This window comes from Ictidomys tridecemlineatus, chromosome 11 (genome assembly GCF_052094955.1).
Source record: "Ictidomys tridecemlineatus isolate mIctTri1 chromosome 11, mIctTri1.hap1, whole genome shotgun sequence".
NCBI lineage: Eukaryota > Metazoa > Chordata > Mammalia > Rodentia > Sciuridae > Ictidomys > Ictidomys tridecemlineatus.
The window spans coordinates 10,322,829-10,329,866 of NC_135487.1; positions in this window are offsets into that span (position 1 = coordinate 10,322,829).

Genomic DNA, 7,038 nt, shown 5'->3' on the forward strand with positions numbered 1-7,038 from the left:
TGATTGGGTTTCTGGGGGATCAAGGGCCCCAACTCAGGGTCCTGAGGAACCCCACTGCCATCAGCCTCCACCCACGGGTGGGAGAGTCAAGGTCGTCTGGGCTGGGCAGGGAGGACTGAAACCTGGAGAAGGTACCAGAGGACTCCAGGCTCCGAGGGGGAAAGTCCTCTCCGCAAAACCCCCGTGGCCACCTGTCGGCTGCTGCTTGGGAGCAGGTGGGGGGTGGCCTTGATTCTCCACTCCGCACCCCAGGGTGGGGATTCAGGACAGGCTATACCCAGGGCTGGACCCGGAGGTTTCCACCTGTTCCCCCATGAATGGCCCCCCTCGGACAGCTCTGGCACAACCCTCCCCCAGGACAGGGTGTGGCCGTGGGGAGGGTGGGTAGTGCCTGTGGAAGCCCCTCCCCCAGGACAGAACCCAGAGCCCCCTTCCCTCTGGGCAGGAAACCAGGCCTCTAGGCGGAAATGGCTCAGCTGGGTGGGTGCAGGGCCAGCCCCCGCCAAGCCCCGACTGGACTCTGGGCTCAACCAGGGCGGGTGTTTTTGCTGGAAGGTGACCCAGTCTCTTAGGCCCTGGCACAGACTGGGACCCATTGGGGACAGGGTTTGGGGGGTGGCGACTGGACCCAGAAGTCTTCTCCCTTTTATGGGCACAGAGACTGTTTTCCAAACAAAGCCATCTGAGCTTTAGACCCTCGTCAGACACAAAATAACTCTCACAGAATAATTTGATAAGAAAAGAATTCTATTCCAGCCTCGGGTCCCAAGTTTTCGGGAGGCGTTTAGCAAATCTCCACACCAAATGAAGAAAAGATGGCCTTAGGGCAATCGGAACGCAGGGTCTGGGTGGAGCCCCAGGGGCAGACTGGTTCTCCCCCAGGGACCCCGGGGCTCTGGCTCTCAGTGGGGTGATCCTTCTGTAACAGGCAGGGCCCTGGGTTCCCCTCCCAGATGGCAGAGATAAAGACGAGGTGCGAGGCCAGGGTCCCCAGTCCCTGCTGAGAGGAGGTGGTGCCTGCTGTGGGCTGGGACTGGGTGAGCTGGCCTGCCCCTCCTGAGACCCCCGGGGGTCTTCTGAGCTATGCACTGCCCCCGGGGTCCTGCGTTCCTTCACTTACCCCTTCAGTCAGTGGCTGCTGGGCAGCTGTGTGGCCAGAACGCTGAGGTGATGGATGGACCACTGGATGGACCTCCTGGGCACAGCCCTGGCCTCACGGAGGTCCCCCTGCAAGGACAGAAACAAGGTGACAGCAAGTGGTAACTAGAACTGCTGGAGAGGCCTCAAGCTGGGTAAGGGGTCAGGGTGCGTGGCGGGTGCCAGGCTGTCTCTGTTACGCATGTTGTGTAACAAATAGCCCCAGAAATCCAGAAGCAAAACATTGGACACTTTATTGTCTTGCTTTTTCTTTGGCTCGGGAATCTGGGTACAGCTCAGCTGGACCGTCTGGCTCAGAGTTTCTCACCCACGTTTGCACTCAGGGGTCAGCTGGGGCTGCAGTGCCATCAAGGCTGGGGACTCCCTGCAATTCCTTGTCCCAGAACATGGCAGCTGGATTCCCTCAGGGATAACCCAATACTGGCAGTGCATCCCAGTGTCTTTGCCATATTCTAAGTCAGTCTGGTCTCCATCATCCTCTGAACTGCCACACGGTGAATCCCAGGAGGTAGGGCCTGGGGACAGTTCAGAAGCTGCCTTCCTTGGAGGGCCGCTTTGAGGCGAGGAGGATATCTGTGCGGAGCGTGGGAGCGAGCCAGGCAAGAAACCGTCAAGACTGTCAAGGGCTGAGGGATCAGCATGAGCAAAGGCCCTGGGGCAGGAGCAGCGCTGGAGCATTATAGAAGCCTCACAGAGGACCCGGTTGCAGGAGGGCAGGGCCAGACATAGCCAGGGTTGGGATTTTTTTCCCCATGTTGGGAGCCAGGGGAGGGTTTAATACTCGGAAGTGACTAAATCTGATGCACACTTTCAAAGGATTCCTCTCAAAGCTGCTTTTGGAATAGACAGTTTGGAAACCAGTCTGGGAGCAACTGGAATCACCCGGGTGAGATGATAGGTTCACAGGCCAAGGGGGTGGGCTGAAGCCCGCGGGGGTCTTAGGACTCCAGAGCGCTCTGAGGGACTGGGAAGGGTTGGCGTGGCTGTCACTGAGGTGGGCAAATCCATCTTAGGGACCCCTTTAGGAAAAATAATATGAAACTCTTCTGAAAAGGGATATTTATTTGGAATGAGAAAGGAAAGCATAATTAATTATTGGAGACTCAGAGATCTGAGTCCGTCCTCCTGACATCTCTCTGGGATGTTTGCCAGGAACATTTCAAGGAGATGCTTCCCGAGCAGAACTCGGCCTCCCTCCTTGCCTACAACACTCCATAGCTCCCAGCAGCCCCCAGTCCTCACAGGAGCCAGGACAGCCTGAGCCTGGGTCTCATTAGCTTCTCAGTCAGGTCACCCTGGGGTAAGAGAGAAGTGAGAGGGCAACGGGCACCCCCAGGGGCCAGCCCGTCCTACTTTTGGAAGGAGGTGTCTCAGGGATTGGGGGTGGGGGTGGATATTACTGGGAGCAGAGGTTCCCAAGAGGATGGGGCTCCAGGAGGGGGAGGCTGGGATTGGAACAGGGTCTCTGCCGAGGCAAATAACTGAGAACTGGGGTCTCTAGGACCCTCCCATGCGGCTGACACCAGAATTCTTTGCTCTCTGCGGCAGAGGGGCTCTGGCCCACGGGCCCACGTCAGGGAAGCCCCCCCAGTCCTGGGCCTCAGGGACCCTCCTGGCCCTCCAGCACTGTCACCGGCTCTGGAGCCTGTCCTGGCTCTGGACAGAGGCCATGGGAATCCCAGCCTCCCAGAGCTGGCTCAGCCCCCAGCCCGGAGGGGATTAAGGCCCAGACACTGGTCACTGCCAGGTCTGGGGAAGCCGGGGGTCCTGCTGGGTGGGCAGGGGGACAAGGGCCTGGGGCCTGGCGGGGGGAGGCCAGGTCACATCCCCCTGGGCTTTTGAACACTTCCCTACAAACTTGGCCCCGTAGGTAAAGAAAGGGGCCTGGACTTGGACAAAGCGCACTCACTGGTGGACGTGGCCTTGAGCCGGTCACTCTGTGCCCCGGGTCCCCCTTTGCTGAGATACTGGAGAAGATGAGGAGGTAGGATACTAGGCCTGGACCCTGACCAGGGCCTCTAGAGCCCACAGTGGACACAACTCGGCTTCTGCACGCCCTTCTGAGGGGAAGGGCCAGGAGGCACTTTGAGGAAGGAGACCCTGCCCAGGCGGGAGGCAGAGGCAGGGGCCACATCAGAGGGGACAGGGAGGAAGAGGCCAGACCTCCCCTCTCCACCTCCCCCAGGCTTCTCCGGGGGGGGGGGGGACAGCTGAGTCCCTGGCCAACTCCCCGTCAGGAATTGCTTTTATTCCTTTTCTTTTTTGCACTGGGAAGGGATCCGGGGGCGCTCCCCACTGAGCCACGTCCCCAGCCCTTTTTATTTTGTATTTGAAGACGGGGTCTCACTACATCGCCGAGGCTGGCCTTGAACTTGCCCTCCTCCTGCCTCAGCCTGGCCACCCTGGAGGAGCGCTCTCCCGGCGGGAGGACCCGGCCTTGTCCCCGGCCTCGCAGGGAACGGATGCTGGTCTGCCTCCCCAGGACAAAGCCGCGGTTGAGGCGGAGCAGGAGCAAGTGACTTCCTCAAGGTCGTGGGTCACAGGAGATGGGGGACTGCAGCTCCAACCCTCGGTTCCTGTGTCCAGATGAAAAAACCCTCAGAGTCAGACGCAAAAAGCCAAGTGAGAGAATTTATTCTGAGGGAAAGGTGAAGGAGGCCGCAAGCCAAGAGCTCGAGAGAGGGACTGAGCAGGGGGACCTCCAAGCAGAGACGAGCGGGAAACAGCGCTGCGTCCCCGTTTGCTGCTGGTGACCTGGCCAGGAGAGCCGGGCGCCCTCTGCCAGCCTCCTGAGTCACTAGTTTATCCCCTCCTTCAAGTCGGGCAGGGGGCTTTGACCCGAGCTGGTCCTCTTCACCACCATCAAGGTGGCCATCCCGTGGGGTGGGGGCTCCCTCCACAAGTCAGTCCCACACCAGCCTGGGCTGCTGCAGGATGGTCTCTCCTGAAATACACTCAGGAGCCCACCGTCCTCGATCCTGACCGTGGAATGACCTCGGGGGACCCTGCCAGGGCTGACCCATGGCCCTTTCTTTGTCTTTCTCCCTTTGTTTCCACCTGTTTGTTCTCAGGGTCAGGACCCTGGGGTTCACTAAAGGCAAATGGCGAGGCAGCGGCCTTGGGATGCAGCCGTGGGAGGTACAGAAGCCCCAAGCCCTCTAGAACCTTCTTAAAAGCGGTGACGAGCTGGGCACGCGATGGCACACACCTGTAATCTCAGCATGCAGGGAGGCCGAGGCAGGAGGATCCTGAGTTCAAAACCAGCCTCAACAACGGTGGGGGAACTAAGCAATTCAGTGAGACCCTGTCTCTCAATAAAATACAAAATAGGGCTGGGGATGGGGCTCAGAGGTTGAGCGCCCCTGAATTCAATCCCTGGTACCCACCCCACCTCCCCCCAAAAAGCGATGATAGTGCAGAGTTTGAGCCTGGCGCAGTGGCACACACACAGAGTCCCTGCGACTTGGGAGGCAGAGGCAGGAGGATTGCAATTGGAGTGAGGATTGCAAGTTCAACAGCTGAGTGAGGCCCTGTCTCAAAATAAAAAAACAAAAAGGCCTAAGGATGGAGCTCAGCGGTCCAGCACCCTGGTTCCGTCTCCAGGCCTGGAAAAAAAGAATCCTCAAAAGGAGGCCACAAGGCGCTGCTGGCCCTGGGCTGTGGGAGAAAGGGAGCTCAGAGAAAACGGCAGGAGTGGAATCCCTCAGGTCCTGATGGGTGCTCGGGGCCACCCTGTGGGAACTCCCGCTGTCCTGTCCTGCCGCAGCTCTGCCCAGCACAGGGCCCTGCCCACAGGGGTGCTCAGGACTGCCCTGAGGCCTAGCAGGCAGGCTGCAGGACGGAGGCCACAGGGGTGCCAGGAGCCTGGGCCCACCCTGCCACACTCTCCACCCCCTGCACTTCCCGCAACAGCCTGGGCTGGCGGCTCCCTCTGATGGCAGAGTGGAGGCCTCCCGGGGTCTCCTGCCCTGGGTGGGGGGGTGAACTAAAGGTCCAGACACAGGCTAGAGCGACGCGGGAATCCTCAGCGCTGTGGGCCAGACCCGGGTGTGCCCTTTCCTCCCTGTGTCCCCACCTTTCTGTAAAGGGAAGCCTGCACCCACCGCCCGCTGCCCAGGTCACAGGTAGGAAACGCCTCCCCAGGGAGGGACAGAACGTCCAAGGCCACAGTCAGCACCAGAGCTGTTCAGCCAGGACGGACCTCAAAGCTCTTGTCCTCCCTCCCTCCCTGGCTCCTACCCATCTCAGGTTAAGTGCCACCTTCTCAGAGAGACCCTTGCCCCATGCCGCCCATTTTTCTCTCTCAGTCCCTTCCTTCACGGCACAGATTAATCGGCAATTCTGATATTAATTCCCTTTACAGCCGCCATCTCCCCCCCTCCCTCTAAGTTCTGTGGCTACAGGACTGATGGCATCTGGATTGGTTCCCCTGGCTCCTGACTCATCTCCCCCATGCAGGAAGTGCCCAGCCAGTGTCCATGGTCAAAGCCCTCCACTGTGGACGGCAGGGGCCGAACGCCCCGCAGCCCCGATGGTAGCAAACCTCCCCGCTGCCCTGGACCTTGTCCCTCAGCCTCTCTCCCACCCGCTTCCTGCCACCCAGGGTCTCAACACTAGTGGAAGACCGAGGCCCTTGCCTGCTGGGGCATCTGGGTTGGCAGAAGGCTGGTCAGAACCCGGCCGGGAGGGAGGAGGGAGAGGGTTCTCGGAGCTGGCAGACAAAGGGCGTGTTTTCTGCCCAGCGCACTTCCTGGGTTTCCATTGCAGGAAGTCTGGCACCTGCCTATTGGTGACACTGATCCTGGGGCTGGTGTGGGAGCCTTAGCTTGGGCGGTCCCCTGTATCTGGAGCAGCAGCTGAGGGAGGTGGCCAGGGGTGCTGGGCAGCTGGTGAGCAGCGCAGCTGCGTCCCACACTCCCCTCAGTGGTCTAGAGGGGACACAGGGACACGCGGGGACACCCTAGACTGAGTCACTGTGGCCTTACGAAAGCCCCCGAGTCAACCCTTCAGGGCCTCAATGTCCCATTTGGCAGTGCAGGTGACGTAGCTCTAGGGAATGCCACCTCCCCTGTGACCTGACTGAAACCGGCCTCCGGGTCACCCAGCGCTGGAAGAAGGGGTTCTGCAGCAGAAGTGTCTGAAACCCTGGGTGCTGCCTCCCATCCCTGCCTTCAGTGGCTCCTCCTTCCTTCAGCGGAGGAGGCTGGGACTCCTAACAGTGCTACAGAGTGGCCGCCTTGCCAGGCCGGAAGGAGCCACAGGCCATAGGTGGCCTCATCTGCAGTGGGTAGCTCTCATCACCTTGCGTGGCCTGTCTCGCACCCCAGAACCCGCGGAGCAGCGTGCCTAGGGGCACCCACGCTCTGTTTGAATCCAGCTCTGCTTGGCCTTGAGCCTCCGGGGCGTCAGTCCTGCAGGAATCCTCAGCCCCCAGGGCTGGGGGGGTTGAAATGAGAGCCCTGTCCCTGGGCACACGGGACCTCTGTAAACGGCAGCTACTGTTGGTCACGGCCTTTGTTGTTGCAGAGGCTGTGAGGATCCAATGGGAAAGGGTGACAGGGGTGGCTCTCGGGGGCGAGGGCTCGGGGAGGAAGGAAACAGGCACCCAGGCAAACCCCTCCTGAATTCCATCCTGTGAGCCCCTCAGTGGTTGCCCCAGCTGTGGGGCGCAGAAGAGAGCCAGGACCTGCCTGGACACCCCAGATGGCACTGCGTCCGGCCCTCCCCTGGCCTCCACCACTGTGGGTTTTAATCAAGAGAACAATCTGTTTGTCTCTGAATCAGACTCGGATTCCTTTTCCCAGCAATGTTCTCTGGCCTCCAGGGACCAGAGGCCCATCCCCGCCCCACGGGCCCCAGAGCCTAGGCTGCTCCCCCCCC